General features: G+C 36.5%; 1 long non-coding RNA gene and 1 other non-coding gene across 2 annotated transcripts; one reads left to right on the top strand and one right to left on the bottom strand.

The window, feature by feature from the left end:
• Positions 1-287: 287 nt before the first annotated feature.
• Trnat-ugu lies at positions 288-360 on the bottom strand. Its single transcript has one exon. It is a non-coding gene; the product is annotated as a tRNA-Thr (tRNA).
• A 16,267-nt stretch (positions 361-16,627) lies between these two features.
• On the top strand, positions 16,628-17,967 carry LOC119190873. The gene is made up of 2 exons (XR_005113254.1): positions 16,628-17,529; positions 17,663-17,967. It is a non-coding gene; the product is annotated as an uncharacterized LOC119190873 (long non-coding RNA).
• Positions 17,968-17,973: the final 6 nt, after the last annotated feature.

The raw sequence follows: 17,973 nt of genomic DNA, 5'->3' as shown, positions 1-17,973 counted from the left end.
AAATGCTCATTGTTGTTTATTACATGTCAAACATTTGTTGTCCAATCCTGTCAAATACTGTAACAACTATTCATGTGTGTAAAATGTCTCGAAAGTTTAGGTACTGTTATATTTGTTTGTTTTAGACATTAATTTGTGTAAATTATTTATTAATTATTCAATTTTTTAGAAAAAAAAAACCATACGCATATTAGCTGTAAATGGTAAGAGAGGGACAGGAATAGGGTAGAGGACAGAGGGGCCATCTCGAATAAAAATGTATAGACAAATCGAGAAAAATCCAAAATAGCTCGGACCGGGACTCGAACCCGGGACCTTTTGATTACAAGTCAACTGCTCTTCCTTCTGAGCTATCCGAGTTACTTTAGATTCACATTCGTTTTGTCTATATCTATTATCGAGCCACACCGTCCATCATACGGTAGTACACCATACGCATATTAGCTGTAAATGGTAAGAGAGGGAAAGGAACAGGGTGGAGGAGAGAGGGACCATCTCGAATAGAAGTGTATAGACAAATCGAGAAAATCTAAAATAGCTCGGAATAATACCTAAGATTTATTATACAGGTTAACAAAAGTGTAAATGTCTTTTTATAGGTTGTCTATGATTTTTCTTGATAAGCTATTGTCTATGTCTCGCAAGTTCAGGCACTGTTATGAATTAATCCGAGTGTATCCCAATTTGCACAACATAGTTTTCAATATTTTTTTCTGACATGTGTTTGAGGTACTTAATTATTATTATTTATTAAATTTTTATTCTCATTCTGTATGTATTCATCATCGTTCTTCATTCATCATAATAAAATACTTTTATATTTCTATTATTTTGTATCATTGTATTACGTTCATCAAAGCCTAAATTAGTTCAGTTAAAAGGTAACACGACACTCATTGACTGTTAGGCAGTACGAAGTTCGCCGGGTCAGCTAGTAACTTAAAAATAAAATAGGAATGACAAAAATATAAACGTAATAATTAAATGATATATCAGTGAATCTGCATTATTATTTTACAAATTCAAAAACCGCATCCGTCTGTCAGTAATCAAACATATTAGCAACGCCTTTGGATGCATCCCACAAATGTTTACCGACTGAAATCGGCCGAAATGAAAACAATATCAAATTAATTCAAATAGGCGTGTTTAAATGCGCGTATTAGTTTTTATTACGCACATTAGTCGCGCGGCGCGGCGCGCTCTCACCGCACCTGTCAGAATATTAGATCGTGGACATTAATCTGCGGGCGGCAGCGCAGCCGCCGGCCGCGGTGCTCCACGGTCGCTCTCCCCTCCACAGCCTCCGCCCTCCACAAGCAAGCAATCAAAAAGCCCATTCTGGAGCAAAGTCGCGGTTTACCATCATTTTCATCCCTATGTCCGGCCGTTGACTGGTTTTGGCCGGCGTGGAAGGCTTGAAGCATTGTTCGCTATTGTGCAGAATGTGTAAACTTGTTACGCGAGCAATCACATGTTCAGCAAGGTTATTAACTACGTTAAGAACCGTACGAACTAAACGAGACGGATGAAACGCGTTGGCAATTGACGGAACGATGTTGGTTTACCTTCATAACAGCGTTCAATAGCTTACATGAGAAGTTATATTAAAAAATTGAGAATAAAATGTTCACCAACGAAATAACTAGAGAAAATGTCTTATACGAACCTTACGTAGGTAATGATTTGAAAGAAAGAAAAAAATACGTTTCATTTCTTTGCCATATTTAGAATTGTATCACCATTGACAGTGTTTTTAATGTCATCGCAACTTGTCAGATTCCATATTATCTTACAAATAATAATAATTAAGTAAAAACTATCTACGTGGAGTACGAGGTGTTAAAATATAGTTAAAGATTTATGATCCTTAACAATTTAATACCGCTTCCATGTTTAAAGCTCGAGAAATCCATGCAATTTGTTCGACAGCCTTACCATCCCGACCAAAACAATATGAATATTTAATTTGGGCATTTTTTCAGAAGTGTCTATTCTAGGCAACCAAACATATTCTATGGACGTAAAACGTGAACTTTTATTTTGATATCCATAACCCCATCGTGACGAAAGGCCAGGCTTATTACTGCGACGGTTGAAAGGAAAGAATTTTGCAAACGGCCGTATAAAACGCGTTACATGCAATAAGGCCTCTTTGTTATTTTGTGGGGTCGAAACTTATTCATCCTGCAAATCCGCTCATGTATGAACCAAATCCCGCCCGGTCACCGCTGATTGCATTGTCATGTCTAGTGGACGATAAACATTATCCACTATTTGAACTTTACGTTCATACAAATAAGCTACATAATCGCTTACAATACCGGCGAAAGTCACCGGAATCCACGTCGTATCGGTTTGTAAAACAAGCGAGCCAACGTGATTGGAATGTTTTATTCGACCCTTGGAACATATGAGACCGATATGATGTATGTTTTTCCTTTTGATGTGGAATTTATAGCCTAATATTCTGAATGTAATTAATGGAATGATTGTTATTATTGCGTTCGGCCATTCAAGCGATATTGGTTTTTATTTTAACGCGTGTATTTTGTTGCGCTGTGTGCATTATTCGGGTTGCAGCGCTAATCCCACAGCGTGTTGTGTTGTGGCTGTATCTGTCTCGTCGCGAACTTGTGTAATAACCAAACTGTTTGAGGAGTTCTTGTCACGCACTTTGTTTCAGTGCACAGATGTTTCCCCGTTGATTCGTTAAAAACTCAGACGTCACGTAAAATGTTTTGTATTTATTTATATTAATGTTTTGCTGTAATTTTATTTTTTTAAATATATTACTTTACATTTCTTTACTTTATTACTATAAATAAAAACTATATGTTTCTTAGCGTTGTTTGTGTGCACCCCATTTGGAAAACATAATTCCATCTAATATTATGATTGAATGTAAGTTAAAACTACTTTCTCAAATTAATTTCCCTATCAATTATCAACGCTACTTTTTATTTTGAGAAAACCCAGTCAATTTTATTCCAAGAAGACTGCGTGCTCCACAGCGTGTAATATAGCCAGTGATAAATAACAATTGACACACAAATGCGTGTCGGGAGACGTTAAACCGTAGGGAACGCAGTTTTAAGTGGCGTAGACGTGTTAACCCCATTATCAGCGCGGGATTAACCGTCGGTAAGCCGGGCCGACAGCGGGCGCGATTTATGCCTTCACCGACGCAATTTGCTGATTCTGATTACTCATTGACCATCGGCTCATGCGGGCCGAACTGCTAATTAAGCGTTAATTTAACTGCAGGATGATCACGCGATCGCTTTGAATGTAAGATATCCTTGGTAAACGTTTTATTATAAAAAAACAATAAAGATTTACGGGTCTAATTAGTGCTACACTTGCTTATTAGTTGTCATCTATTATAAGGTAATTTCATTATTGTTATTGTTAGCTTGAAGCTTTAAATTGGTTTATGAAGTTTGATTTTATATTCATAAAGAGTAAAATATCGTAAGTACTTAATTAACATCACAGAATTAAATTTAACATACTAGCAGTTCCCCGCAACTACGTTCGCGTAAGTTACAGAAATAATTTGAAAGATTAATGTAAAACATTATCACAGTTTTTCATTAAGTCTAGTATTGGATGACAGATTGACCTGCTTGCCATGGTTCTAGGGATTAACCCATGTCCATAAATAAAGTATATGACAGAATTTCCCACGAATTATGTAAGCACGATATGCCTTTATTAGCCATTCTAAGCGTATTATAATAACGTATGGCTATTAACATTTTCTATATACATGAAAGTCTTAACTAATTTCGAATAAAAGTTTTGAATATGACTACAAGAATTTTAAATTTTCAGAACTTTGAATAAGATAGAGATTTGTATTTCTAACTGCCCATCAGTTATCGATAGGAATGAATGTATAATTTTGGTTACCTTATCATGGCCAGATTTAAGGACACAAATAGGTTCTTCAAAACTTCGATGGACCGTTTGACCCTCTTATGGGTTGGGTTAGCAAAACTCTCTCGTCATCTTATCGTCTTTACACACACACGTACTAAATTTTGAACCCTGTACGGCCAGCGGTGTGGCCTGTACGTCGTTGCCAAATTTTTATCTTCTCCATTATATAAAGACTACCTTATGCCGGCGGCTCTACTTGCGTCTATGTTTTATGGCATAAATATTTTTTCGGGATAAATAGCGGGTAACCTTGTATCTGTATCTCAGAAGAAATGTTTATTGTTTATTCCATTTATTAAATAATAAAATAAAAGCCCTGTATTATGTACTGTCCCACAGTTGGGCAAGGGCCTCCTCTACTACTGAGGGGGATTAAGCCTAAGTCCACCACGTTGGCCTAGTACGAATTGGTAAACTTCACACACCCTCGAAATTCATATAGAGAACTTCTCAGGTATGCAGGTTTCCTCACGATGTTTTCCTTCACCATTAAAGCAAGCGATCATTCACAAAGAATGTACACACATAATATTTAGAAAAGTCAGGTGTGCCCTTGGATTTCGAACCAAACACAACCAACTAGGCTATCGCCGCTTCTTATATTCAAATAATTTTCAAAAATCGGTTCAATAGTACTAGAGATTTTCTTACAAAAAAAAACAAACACAAACTATTTCCGCATAATATTAGTACAAACTGCAGAGATATTAGTACAGACTGTACAGACTGCAGATTATAGATAATTTTTCCGTTTTCAGTTAAAATGCATCACAGCCACGTAGTACACGCTACACATCTACGAACGTAGCGCTGTAGCCAAGCTACGCTATGATCCGCCTGGCTAATCCGTTGAATCGCGAAAGCCGTGTATTTCACGCCTCTTTATTACATTAATTTAAATGTTTGCTCGGCGGATTGCCGCCGATTCTCTCCCTGCTGCCTGCAGCGTCCATAAATCCCGCTGTACCGATCACCGCTGCGGTATAACATGAATTAAAACATTTTGCATTTACCTATGATTGCTGATATTTAACTGAATGTCAAAGGTTACGTTTTATAATATCTCATGACGATAGCTTGAAAGGTAGGTTATTTTATACTCTTCAAAATGTTGGTAACAACATACATTATTTCAACAAATTGATGCGTCTGTATGACCTGCCTTACAGTACAGCGCACCTAAATACAGCAGTGTAATTAGTTATGCTAAGCTATATACAAATAAAAATATTTACTGCACTCACCAGCTAAGATATTGCCATATAATTCGATAAACGGAGATCGCTCGCGTGAAAATTGTGTTATCGACGCTGTAAAGCGCTGACAGCTCGCTTTACGAGGGCAGGCGCCGGGGACGTGCAAACATAAAAATTCTCTATCGGGACTAATAGGAGCAAAACAAATAAAAGGATACGTAAATAGAAGCGTCAGATAAATTCCAACGGGGCTGGAGTGCGCGTAAATCCGCGCGATTTGTATCTGTGACAGGGGAGCGGGCCCGCCGCCCCGCCACCGTCCCGCACCGCCCCGCACCGCCACCTCTCGCCACCGCCCGTCCACATGACCCCGCGTTTATACTCGCAATTAATTTGACACATAATTATTTTTCCAACACTAATGCCGCGTGATATAAGATAATTAATTTTATTTTGTCGTAAATGTTATATTTATTTAGTTTATACGACGCAACAAATACAAAAAAAAATTAAGACAGTTTCAATCTAGTCAAACTCCAAATGATAACATAAATTATCTTACATGCATTTAAAATAAATATTTGTTATGTTTAACAATTATTAAAAATTATCTTACATGCATTTAAAATAAATATTTATTATATTTAACTATTATTAAAAAAAACTCACTCATCAGACGTATTAAGTAACTAAAACAATAACCGTAAACATAACCAGAAATCCACAAAATACTGGTTTGCGCACAGTAAAGTTAACGCCACACCGGTCACGTCTATGCAAATGATATTAAATTGAAACCGCTTAATAACAACTGTGCCGCCGCGGCCCGTGTAAAGAGATGCAATTACACCAATCAAATTGAAATTTTAGAGCACTAATTACACCCGACATGGTTTATGGCTGTCGCTAATCCCGAAGGTGGTGTTGCGTGACTAAATGCTCCGGTAATCCTTTTATATTAAGACTTTTCATTTAAATTGCATTGGTTTTTCATGTCGAATTATTTTAAAAAACAAAAAAGTTGAAGACTTGTTTGTAAAGCTGTAAGTCTTCCATATCTTAACTAATAAATAAAATCTAATTATTTCTAATTATTTTACTATTAAATCTCATTGCCTCAATGCCTATGGGCATTGTAAATAATTAGATTAAAATATAAATTACAAATTTATGAATTAAATGTTTTTTGCGTTCACAATGAAAATATTGTGAGGACATAAGTGAGTTTTCATAAGAATTTCAAATATTAATACAAACTCTACCAGCCTGTGTCTGGGACGGGAAAAGGTAAATGCACGATCACAAATAGAATTTTGACACGGAGACTCCGTAGGATTCTGCGTAGGGAGCAGTGAGACGACTTTGACCCAAGATACCGCAGGTTCGATCTACACAAATATTAATTGTTAAATATTATCATTCGTCACACTTTAATTGCTTAGTATTGGATTTTGTACCTAACAAGACGGCAAGTTAAACCTAGGTGACAGCACAAAATAACGTGGGTGTGTTTATAACAATTACCCTTATACTTTTTGAAAACGGCGTGTGTTTATTTAATATAGGCACCAAGTAACGTCGATTTATTCATCCTGCGTATATAATTATCTACAACGTGGCTTTACAACTTTTTCGCTAATCAAGAAGTTTCTTCATAGTAACTGTGCGCTACAATGTTAAGTATATTTACTACTAAGTACTAATAATAGAATAAAATTAAACGCGAGTGATATATAAAGATTATTAACGCTGTCATCGAGTGTTTAACATTCGGCAGGACGTAAATCAACGTGTAACGTTCCCAATGCTCCAATAGTGGCGAGGAGGCGCTAAGCCGGCCCGGCGCCCGCACCTGCGGCCGCAGCGCTAAGCCCGCGCCTTAACACCCCGCCGCCTCCCGCGCGCCGTCGCGCCCCGCACACACAGAGCACACCCCGCACCCCACACCAATCATTCTTCGGTCTTAAAGAATAAACTCAGCTTATCACGCACATGTGACCTACAATAGATTTAGTATCAGTTTATTTAAATAAATGGAAAATGCATGGAAGAAGAGGTTACATTATAAAAAACACAGATTATAAAAAAGATAATAAAAATAATGGCGCAACTTAAAGAAAGCTAACAGTCTCAAAGTTGAACCTTTCCAATTTCGCAACTCATCAACAGAAAAAACATTATTACTTTCAAAAGACAAAGGCGACGGCCGCAAATCATCGCGGCGAAGCGTAAAGCTGGCAATTTAAAAGCCAAATAAGCGTCGTATCGCGGAGTTTTTCGTAAAGGAGTCTCGTCGCAAACTACGTTAAAATGATTTAATTCTCCCCTGATAGCATTACGGGCGCTGCTATTATTGAGATCGCCGCCCGAGCCAGCGGGCTAATAAACGCTTATCTACGCCCTCATTATCACACCCTTAACATCGCTTTAATGTCTTGCTCTTGAACAAAACATATTTAATCACATTTTTTCCCCGGAGCCGGGAACTTTTAAAATTTCATAAATTCGCAGCGGCGGAAAGAGTCGGGGTTGAGAGCAGCCGCGCTACACTGAAGTGCTGGTGACAGCTTCTATACCAATGTGCTATGTCTGTTGCTATTTTCAGTGCATCAATTTGTTTTTTACATTTATTTTTTTATAATACTTGAATAAAGTTTTTAATTTAGGTAATGCTACTTTAAAAATTGTACACTTAAGTATCCCCGTGATGTGAAAATGATTCATAAAAAGTATGAAGTTTTTCTAACGTTTCAGAATTCAGAAACATTTATGAGGACTCCTACGCAAACAATGTAGGTAGTATTATTTTGCACTCTTGTGAGAAATATTAAGTGCGCGCGGTGCCCCGCTGGTTGATGTCGCGGACGGCCACCGAACTGATCTTTTAAGCCTCACTTTACGGTGTGTTCACGACACTAAATTATAATATAACACGTCATAAATTTACCAAACTATCCGCCAACGACGTCTTAGAATTATGGACCCCGCTTTAATAACACTACGATTATTTTGGTAAAGTTTTCCTATGTGCACTCAACGACGTTCAGAATTACCATTCATGCATTTAAACTAATGAGAAAATTTTAAATAAATCGATGCTAAGCCATTTTTTAATCATTTTGTATTGACATACCATTAATAAAAGGAACTAGCAAGTGCATATATGAGCTGCACAGGTGCGCGCCCATTACACTTACTCTAGGATTCGTCGAGTGCCCTTTTGAATGTGTTTCTCTCCCCTATATTTAAACACAAAATTAAGAGTCTACAAGCAAACAGTATCGTTGCGGGAGTTGAAAAAAAATAAAAAGGGTGTTTGGAAAGTATCTACCCGTTTCCCGTAATATCCAAAGCAGCGTCGAAAGAACAGAATTGAATATTAAATGAAATAATTTATGCCATATTTATCATTTTGCAAATGAACAGTCTCACCTTAATGAAAACGTTGAATTCAACTTTTTGCCGTGAAGCTGTCTTTGTTTTGATAACTGAAATAGAGAGAATAGACGACCTTAATTCATGGACATGTACGTGTAATTTACTAGATACAATTATACTTCTAAATCATTTTATTTTACATAATTCATAGTTCTCATGGAATATAGAGGACAAATACAGAATAATTATATTTACTCTTATAAAACTACTTCCATTTCTTCGGAGGCTTAGCATGACCACAATGCTGCATAATGGTTCGTTGGCCGTCTAAAATCCCGGCAACAAACATCTTGTTTGCAAGGCTGTGTGCACATTAGGGTCGAGGCCGCTCGTAAATCGTAAGATCACGTGGTTATCTGACGTTCAACGTGTCAAGATACATCGTGCTAACCGGCGCCTTATTTGTAAAAAGTCTTTTTAGTTTTTATACGTGATAGAATTGTCTTTTCTTTTATATAGATACAAAACAGCTTTTAAACAGAACATCATAAAACATTTAGTATTGGGGCGGTTATTGAGCTCACCCTTTGCCTAGAATTAAAAAAAATCTATCGGCTTCACGGATGGTGTAGCAGATTTGAATTTTCTGTACATTTGTTTTGTCTGAAAAGTTTCCTATAAAGACCATCATAAGTAAACTATGGAACCGTTTGTCAGGTTGATAAACTGAGCTCCATTTACGGACACAATTTACAAACTCACCCGCAACCGAACAAAATATGCTTAATACATTAAATATAGAAAACTTAACTGTACTTACCTAATTAAAAATTAGAAATAGATGTTCCTACTTTTTACACTATATCGGTTCGTGAGGAATGTTACTTATGTGCCCACCCTCTAACCAGTGTTAATATTAAAATATATTATAATCTCGATAAAAGATGTCTTATATTTAATTCAGACATGGCTTAAACCGTAAAACTTATTAAGTAATATAAATAAGAATAAATAAAACGCGGATCTGCCGACAGGTAAAAGTGGGCACAAGGGCGCGGGGGGGTCTTCGTTAAGGTTTAATTAAATCGTCCTCAGCGGCCTCTTGCGCTTTAATTCCACCGTTATTAACGCTGTTAAAAAGTGAGTAGCCGGGATATAGAGTGGCATAGAGCTGCCTCTTCTGCTATAAAAGTTAGTTGTTTATGATTTTTTTGCGACACATTCTGATCGTTTTTCTTGTTCTGAGGTTTTTTCTACATGCATTCTTATAGGTCGTTTTTTTTTTTAAATAAACCAATTTCCCAATGTACTATAATATGGAACGTAGAAAACAGCGCACAGAAGTATAAAAGAAATGGCTTAACCAAACATAAAAACCTTTAACAATCTTTTTTTATGGTATTCTAACATTGTAATGAATACCGCCCTAATATTTTATAATTTTTTTAACCAGCATCCGCTCCCTGGACGCGTGACGCACGGGCGAGTGGTCGCGGGTTTCCGCCGAGTAACAACCCGCGATAAGACGATCACCTCCGAGCCTAGCCCTCCGCTACCCTCAGATCTCAAACTGTTTGTGTTTTAATATAACTTCAAGTGTTATTCTCGGAGGTCTTTTCGGCTAACTTTGTCTGCTAATTTGTATCAAATGGTGGGACAACTTTTTATGTTTTATTGTTCTGTCTCAATGCCATAAGTATTTGCATTTTGTCATGATATAACTTTAGTGTTTATAGTACCTACTTAGAAAATTTCTGTCTTTATACAAAGTTTTGACTAACAATTTTTATTAAAGAATTTATGTGTTTAATTTTATGGTAAATATACCTATTTTATTATTCCCTTACTAATCGATGCCACAAAACCGTAAATAATTGTTATTATTTTGTCCACGTTTTTCTTCTATAAATTGTAAGCCAAAATGACTAAACATTCTGAATAAAATCCCATGTACATTTCAAAACTATACTTACGTACTTGTAATTAAATCCCAAAACAAGTGGAATGCAATAAGGGATAAATCATTAACATTTGTCGCATACATTTGGCGTACAGTGACGCGTTTACAAGGTCATGTTTACGACAGATAGGGCTAAATGCAATTTGGGAGTTGTGGTCAACAGCCAAGAGCGCATTCGGGTGCACCTGTCGCCGCTGGCTCGTCACGCGACGCCCTGCACTGTCACGTCATTTCTGCACTATTCGTGTTTGTAATGCATTGTCATAAAAAAAACTCAGGGCTAGATGATTCGCCGTTTTGGATTTCAAAGTATCATTAAGTACCAAATTTTTATTTAAGTAACTAATGATATTATCTACAAGACGCGTGAGTCCGTGAGGTTGAGTTCGTTTCTCATTTCAGGCAATCATTTGTAAATTATGAATATTATGGTCATAAGGTCGCCATTTATGAAATGATAGAACATAATAGGTACCTACAAGAATATTAGGAATGCCTAATCCGACTGTATAATGTTGCGTTTCATTGTATATATTTACAGTGTGTCTCTAATTTCGTCCGGAACAGCCATATTTAAAGCCACAAAAAGCCGTTCGAAAAAGTACGTTACAAAGACTGCGATAAACAATTTTATCTAACACCCTCAGTGTAACTAGAGTTAAGCACTCCTTATTCAGAACAGCGCTATGAATGTATACCTACAGCAGAGTAACTATTGGAAAATTGCTCTAAGTTAACTACAACTTGGCATTCCTGGATACTCACATGGCTTCAATGTTCCACGTCAAAACTAAAAAAATCGTTTTGGGTCTTATTTTCAATAAATAAGGCAATATTTGATTCTGTATTTGCCAGTTTGTATGTTGTTATATAGACATTAATCTGTATACGAATCGTTATTGTTAAAACATCGATTATAATCAATATTTATAACAAAAGGTTTATATTTGCGGAAACATTCTTTTTTTTCTTCGTAATAATAATAGAATTACTTAAATAAAAGAGCATTACTGTATGAACTTCTCATGATATATCTCATGATATATATGTGTTAATTTTTAAATTTGATGATAGTTGATCATCGTCAATCGGCGTTCGGGATACTTCGCAACGTCTTCTCGTCCAAAATACCTCAGTGCCTTAAATCGAAAGTCTTCGATAGTTGTGTGTTACCAGTGATAACATACGGCACCGAGACGTGGCTTCTCACTGTGGGCCTCATTAAGAGGCTCAAGGTCACTCAACGAGCTATGGAGAGGGCTATGCTCGGTATTTCCCTACGAGATCGAATCAGAAATGAGGAGATCCGTAGGAAAACAAAGGTTACCGACATAGCCCATAGGATTAGCAAGTTGAAGTGGCAGTGGGCTGGACACATAGCTCGAAGAACCGATGACCGTTGGGGTCGAAAGGTTCTAGAGTGGAGGCCACGTACATGCAAACGAAAGGTCGGACGCCCGCCTACAAGGTGGACGGACGACCTGGCTAAGGTCGCAGGAAGTCGCTGGATGCAGGCCGCTTCCAACAGGTCGACGTGGAGATCCTTGGGGGAGGCCTATGTTCAGCAGTGGACTTCCTGTGGCTGAGATGATGATGATGATGATGATGATCATCGTCATAAATAATTAGGTAAGTATATAATGTCGTCATCTACACATAACCTTCATTTATTCAAACTAACCTCAATATAAATATGAAAATATATTTTAATTGTATGAAATCCCCACGATAAAACAAAATGATTGTTGTTTTCTTTAGAAGTACTTACGCTATAATATTTTGTTGGGGTTGAATTTTCACAATCATTCAAAAATATATTATGCAAGATAGATTTTCAAACACAGGTTTTCTTTTGTCCTCCAAATTTCATACATAATATTATTTACATTTCTTTATAAGTAATATTACTTATATAAATAATATTATATAAGTATAAATACCTAAGTCATTATTTTTTATAGGAATAAATGCAGTAGGGGAAATCCGCTGTTGTCTAAGCTAAGTTATTATGCTTAGATCGATGGCTAAGACATTACCTAACTACATTTATTCTTATCCCCCTTTATCCCAAACAACTTAGAGTTAGGAGGGTAGTAATAGATACTAAATAATCCAATGAACGCCCTTTTCATAATGATTATTGATTCATCTTCTCTTTTTTATCTCAAATTTCTGTGGGTAGGTAAATAATAATATAGGTCCTGCCTACCCATTTCTTAGGTAGGTAAGAACCTCTAACCTACTGGTCCTTCTTATTTAAATATAGGTAGAAATTTAAATTTTAGGGGCTAAGCATACCAGTCCACATCATTATCGCACAATTGTCATGTGCTCAATTACCAATTAGGTAGGTATTCATATTTTATTTTTACGCAATGTCCATACGTAATAATATTTTTGTGATTTGAAGTTAATGACGTACTGTATACGTATAACATATTATAATATATCGATGTTTTTTTTTTTTTTTTTTTTTTATGGCTACAAGCACTGTGTTGCTGTGCTACGCCAATGTCAATAAAGCTAGGGAAACATATTACAGGAAGGAAATTGGTTTCGGAATTAGGATTAAGTCAGGAAAGTTAGTCAAGATATAATATATTAATAATAATAATATTCGCCAATACAATATATTAATAAGAATATACAAACTATATTTTTATGTTATTATGTACAATAAATGAGGAAATAGCTTTATAAATATTTACATTAAATAAGAGGAGGGAAGAAATACAACAAGGAAAAGGAACACCAAAGGAAATGAGTTGACTTATAAAATGAGCATTATCATAAAGCGGACAAGCGAAGAAGATATGATTGAGGTCACCCTCCTCTTCACCGCATTCACAAGTTCTACTAGCAATAATACCAAGTCTAGCCAGGTGAGCTGGCGAACACACATGACCCAAGCGCATTCTCATGATTATACTAGTACATCGCTTACCAAGTTTCAATTTACAAAACCATGGTTTCTCCGGTATACCCAATTGGACTTTCGAATATATTTTTTCCCTTTATCTGACTGCTTTCTTCCCAGCACTTTTCCCAGGAGTCCCTGAGAAAAGTGTTTGGAAGTGCAGCCAGATCGTTGCAATAATTTATATAGGGATATATATCACCACTTGTGATCGCCTCATTAGCCAAACGGTCGGCTTTTACATTTCCTTTTATATTAACGTGACCAGGGACCCAACATAAAACTACAGTTACGTTTTTGGAAAGGCATTCTACGAGCTTTTTTCTGATATTCAGTATCACAATTGAGTGAGATTTTGATTTGAAAGGAAATTTTTCAACGGCCTGAAGGGCACTATATGAATCTGAAAAAATAACAGTTTTACTAAGTCTAGCAATAAGAATAAATTCTAACGCTTTATATATTCCATAACATTCCCCCTGTAAAGACTGAAGTTTCTGGAGGAAGCTTTATTTTTTGTATAATGTTATATTGAGTATGGTAAACGCCCACGCCAGTATAATCTGACAAAGAGTGTTTTGATGCGTCAGTGTATATGTGGTGAAAATCAGGCCATTTAATGCTTACTAATTCATTAAACTGAGTATTAGCATTAGGATGGTTCTCTATCAACGCCCAAGGAATAACATATTACCGGCGAAAGCAGAAGTGATTTAAACCCAACCATAAAAATTGGGAGTGAAACTGATCTATAAGTGGGCGCTTGAAAACTTATAAATTTACGAAAACTTATAACCAAACAAGGAAGTGATTTTTCTTTCCACGATGAAGATGTTGCAATATATTGAGAAAGAGATTGAAGTATTGGAAAAAGAGCGTGATTAGAAAATTGCAAGGCTTTAAACAAAAATCTGTCTGACAAGTACTGTCTTCGCAATTTAAGAGGAGGTTCTACACACTCAACTTCCAGAGCGTTAATTGGACTGGATTTCATCGCACCAGCAATTATTCTAAGAGCCTTGTTCTGAATTAAGTCAAGTTTTTAAACGCTGCTGAATTAGCCGGTTCCAAGATAAATGTACCGTAGTCTAAAAGACTTCTAATTAAAGCATTATATACGAGTCGTAATGAAAATGGGTGCGCACCCCACCAAACACCTGAAAGACAACGTAAAATATTCAAGTTCCGTTCGCATTTAGCAACTAAATAATCACTATGTTGAGAACCCGTAAGTTTTGAGTCTAATAAAACACCAAGAAATTTCACTTCGGTCTTTACCGGAATCATAACATTTTTATATTTTACTTCTATTATAGGAAATAAACGTTTTCTGGTAAACAAAACTAAACAGCTTTTAGAAGGTGAAAGATCTAATCCATTTAGAGTCATCCAGGATTCTAAATTGCTCATAGCTGAAGACATAGAGGAACAAGTATTAGAAGTTATTTTTCTGATGTATAAAGAAGGAGATCATCTGCATATTGAAGGATTTTAACGGAACTATTTAAAGCTGATTCCAGGTCATATGTGTAAATATTGTAAAGTAAGGGACTTAGCACTGACCCCTGGGGTAGACCCCTACATACGGTTCTAGATAATTTGGTAGCATCATCTGGACAAATATTAATATATCGTTCTCTTATTAAATTTGTAATAAAATTAGACAGCATACCAGGGATGTTAAGATCATGCATTTTTTTTTAGAATGGAGGGAATGACATTGTCGTATGCTGAATTGATATCTAAAAATGTGGCAACCACTGATTTGCTCTCAGAAAAGCTAGGCGGATATCGGACACAAAAATACTAATACTATCTATCGTGCTTTTGCCTTTTCGGAATCCATATTGGCTATCTGACAGAAGGCGATTACTCTCGATATACCATTCCAAACGGTTTTTAACTATATGTTCAGCGAGTTTTAACAGTACGGAGGATAAAACTATTGGACGATAAGATGAGGCCTGGCACGCAATTTTACCAGGTTTCAGAATAGGCAATACAATTTGTGATCGCCATGAGGCAGGTATGTTACCAGTTATCATAATAGAATTAACAATGTTTAAAAAATAAAGTAATGCTGTTTCACTAAGATTACTAAAAAGAGTAGGGAATGCCATCTTCACCTGGGGAAGAATCTTTGACGCTAGTTAAAACACCTTTGAGCTCTGATAGTGAAAATGGGGAGTTTAAGTCATCGTCTATTTTCAGGACTGCGGATGGACAAAGTTGTTGTGGAACAGTAGGAGGAGCCAAATGATCTAAAATATCTTCTGTTAGGGAAGGCGAGAGTGAACAGACGGAATTATCACTAAAGGCTGATCGAAATCTTCGAATATTTCGCCAAACCATAGATGGACGAGTATCTGGGGAAATAGAATGACAAAATGATTTCCAGCCTTCAGATTTTTCTTTTGAAATAAATTTTTCGTCTGTTTAGAAATCAACATGTAGTAATCAAAATTTTCTGAAGTCATATTTTGGCAGTAAGCCCTTTCGGCTTCTTTCCTTTTCTTTGCAGCTTTTGTACACTCTCGGTCCCACCAAGGTGGAGACGGGATCCTGGTGCTAGTGGTGTTTTTAATGGGAAAAATCTCATCCGCAACATCAGTCATTAATTGAGCAAGAGCCATAGAACATACTGTTTCGTTGTTATTTTGGATATCCGGGAGATTTGAAATTTGTTTATCTAGTCGTTTTTTGTACTCATTCCAATTTACATCTTTTAATACATATTTTAAACGTGGCGACCGCGAAACAGAAGGTTTCTTGGTATGTGGAAAGTTAATCAGAATTGGTAGGTGATCACTCCCATGAGAATAAGGAAGAATTTCCCAAGTAAGAGAAGAAGCTAGGCTTGGTGAACTAATGGTTAAATCCACGGCACTGAGACCTTCATCAGGGTTGGTACGGCGGGTAGGAGAGCCTGAATTTAAAATACAAAGATTATGAGAATCAATGATATCAATAAGATCTCTTCCACAAGTTTTTGTTGTTGAACAGCCCCACGACTCATGATGAGAATTAAAATCTCCTACAATTAAAAATGGTTTCGGTAAAATAGAAATAATGTTGTTTATTTCTCTAAATATATAAGAACAGGGACGCGGGATATAAATAGATACAAAACAAATATTATTAACAATGGATGCTATTATGGAAAAATCATTATGGTGAGATGGTAAGTCAAACTGGGAAAAATTTAAGGGGCTTTTTTGATGAGTATGGCAACACCGCCATACCCATCGGCTCTATCTTCCCTGAGACAGGAATAACCAGGAATTTTAAAACAAAATTCCGGTTTTAACCACGTCTCACATAGAGCTATAACACTAGGATTAAATTTATTAATAAGATAAATTAAATCAGATTTGTTCTTCACTACGCTTCTGCAGTTCCATTGTAGAACTCTGCCTAAGTGAGCCATTGTTAAATATGTCAGTTATTATTTTCAATAAAGGGGCAACGTTGGACGGTAAAATTGTTTGTGACAGTGATGAAACTAAAGCTATTATAATATCGGCTACTGATTGTGGTTCTGGCAGGGTACCAGTTTTAGGAAGTGCACACCCATCAGCATAAGTGGGAGAGTTGAAATCACCTACAAGAGCTTGGTGGGCTGCACGATCATAACCTTGTATCGATTTAGGCGGAGAACGGGGCTTCAGAAAAACAGTTTTTTTTATAAGAGTTACTGTGCAATGGTTGAGTGGATGGAGTTTTGACATCTTGGCTGTTGGCTACAAAAGAAGATGGGGGTGTAAACTTTAATGTGTCAGCATATGATTTTGTCACCGGAGGATGTATCTTTGATGCTTCTGAGTATGAAACGCAATTTTGGGCCATATACTTTTTTATATTTGTCTGCCTACTGGCTTCTGGGCAAACCTTGCTAATTGCAATATGGGGGCCGCCACAAAAGACAACAATAACTATTATCTTGGTCGCAATCACAAGATGTACCAGTATGCCCTTGTCCACATTTATAGCACCTTGGTTTAGATCTGCATGTATCTTTAGTATGTCCATACCGGCAACAATTGTAGCATTGAATTGAAGGATAAATGTATAGTTCTACTTTGAGGGAATTAAAACACATAAATACTCTTGTGGGAAGGACCTGACCATCAAAAGTAAGCACTATAGTCTGGGATGGTTTCCAAGTAGCAGAGCCATCCACTATTGTTTTAAAATTTAAGCGTCTTACTTTTATTATGTCGCCACAACCTAAAGGAACCCTAATATTTTCTTTTATTTCTTCCACAGACATGTCCACCGGTACACCTCTTACGAGTCCCATCCTGGTAACGTTAAAAGATGGAATAAAAGCTTCATAGCCTTTTTCCAATAAGGCATGATGTTTTAAGAAAGAATTTGCTGCTAAGTGACTTGTGAATGCCATTGAAATTTTGTTGCGACCAATACGCTTCAAACTGCCTTGTACTATGTTTGACACCTGGTTTTTATACAAAAATCTGCCAAAGCATATTGGATGCAAATTAAGATCTTGTGTTATCTCTCCTGTACTAGACCTAGCAACATGAATAATAAACGGTGAAGCATCCAATGCAGTATAT

This window comes from Manduca sexta, chromosome 27 (genome assembly GCF_014839805.1).
Source record: "Manduca sexta isolate Smith_Timp_Sample1 chromosome 27, JHU_Msex_v1.0, whole genome shotgun sequence".
Lineage (NCBI taxonomy): Eukaryota > Metazoa > Arthropoda > Insecta > Lepidoptera > Sphingidae > Manduca > Manduca sexta.
This window is presented reverse-complemented; position numbering and strand designations above follow the sequence as displayed.